The sequence below is a fragment of the Geospiza fortis genome, unplaced genomic scaffold, assembly GCF_000277835.1.
Source record: "Geospiza fortis unplaced genomic scaffold, GeoFor_1.0 scaffold244, whole genome shotgun sequence".
Lineage (NCBI taxonomy): Eukaryota > Metazoa > Chordata > Aves > Passeriformes > Thraupidae > Geospiza > Geospiza fortis.
The window spans coordinates 1,430,949-1,432,700 of record NW_005054370.1 but is presented as its reverse complement, the minus strand read 5'-3'; the positions used below and the strand labels follow the sequence as shown (position 1 = coordinate 1,432,700).

Genomic DNA, 1,752 nt, shown 5'->3' with positions numbered 1-1,752 from the left:
GGAATGGGCACTGAGTGTCCCTCACACCAGGGGTGGGGATGGGCACTGAGTGTCCCCCATGCCAGGGGTGGGGATGGGCACTGAGTGTCCCCAACACAGGGCTGGGGATGAGCACTGAGTATCCCTCACACCAGGGGTGGGGATGGGCACTGAGTGTCCCCCATGCAGGGGTGGGGATGGGCACTGAGTGTCCCCAACACAGGGCTGGGGATGGACACTGAGTGTCCCCACTCCAGGGCTGCACTGTGCGGATTGGCCCCGCTCTCCTCCCTCCCTGCCCTCCCTCCTCCAGCACCCACAACCCTCAGAGATTGGACAGCTTGGTGCCACATGGCACAGAGGGACCAGGATAAAAAAAATGAGCCGGGCTCGGGGGTTGTAGAGTCTGCCGGGAGAAGTTCGCAGAGCGGTGGCACCAACATTCCTCGTCTGCGCTGAGTCAGAGCAGGGAGGACGGACAGACGGACACACCGGGGCTGCAGCCACCCAGGGACACCTGCAGGGTGAGCACCAGCTGCGGAGCATCCTGTCCCCTCCGTGCCAGCCATGTCCCTGGTGGCCAAGGAGAAGAACCACGTCCGGTTGGTTTTCCTGGGAGCCGCCGGCGTGGGCAAGACCTCGCTGATCCGGCGCTTCCTGCTGGACACCTTCGAGCCCAAGCACCGGCGCACGGTGGAGGAGCTGCACAGCAAGGAGTACGAGGTGTGCGGGGCCACGGTCAAGGTGGAGATCCTGGACACGAGCGGCAGCTACTCCTTCCCGGCCATGAGGAAGCTCTCCATCCAGAACAGCGACGCCTTCGCCCTGGTCTACGCCGTGGACGACGCCGAGTCCTTCGAGAGCGTCAAGAGCCTGCGGGAGGAGATCCTGGAGGTGAAGGAGGACAAGTTCCCTCCCATCGTGGTGGTGGGCAACAAGGCGGAGAGCGGCGGCGAGCGGCAGGTGCCCGTGGAGGAGGCGCTGGCACTGGTGGAGCTGGACTGGAACGGCCGCTTCGTGGAGGCGTCGGCCAAGGACAACCAGAACGTGCTGGAGGTGTTCAGGGAGCTGCTGCAGCAGGCCAACCTGCCCAGCAGGCTCAGCCCCGCGCTCTGCAAGAGAAGGGAGACGCTGCCCAAGGAGCAGGCGCTCAGGCCGCCCATGAACAAGACCAACAGCTGCTCCGTGTGCTGAGCCGCGGCCCCGGCGCTGGCACCGGCTGGAAACTCAGGTGGGCTGGGTGGGAGAGGCGCTGCCTCGGCCAAAACCTCCCCTGCTGCCTCCCACCCCTTCCCTCCTCTTCCCCACCCAGCCCAGAGGAGCGGAGAGGGTGGGAGGTGACGAGGAGGTGGGATGCTGGCTGCTGGATGGGTGTGGGGAATTCCCAAAAAAGCAGGAGGCTCGCCTGGGGAGCAGCTGCGGGTCAGCCAGGGCAGGACGGGCAGGGAGGACAAACACCAGGGCTCTGGCAGATGTGGGCACCTACCTGCAGCCGCATCAGCACCGCTGCCCCAGGGCACTCAGGTCCCGTGTCACCTCGTCCCAAGCACCTCGCGTGGCTCTGGCACCCACAGCACATCCTGAGTCTGTACCCGGTGTAGAGCATGTGATAGGGTGGTCTGTACATCAGTTTGGTTTTCTCTATTCTCTTTCTGTTTGTTTGGGTTTTTTTTAAGCATTCCAAATAAATAAATTGTTGCAAAGTGGAGCTAGAAAATGTCTCGGTTTCTTTCTCCTGTATTTCAGGCGCTGCAGTGCCTGCTATCAGTGTTT

The 1,752-nt window shown here is 63.0% G+C and overlaps 1 pseudogene; it reads left to right on the top strand.

Moving 5' to 3' along the window:
• The first annotated feature begins 377 nt into the window (after window positions 1-377).
• Window positions 378-1,523, top strand: LOC102033555 (annotated as a pseudogene).
• The last annotated feature ends 229 nt before the right edge of the window (window positions 1,524-1,752 follow it).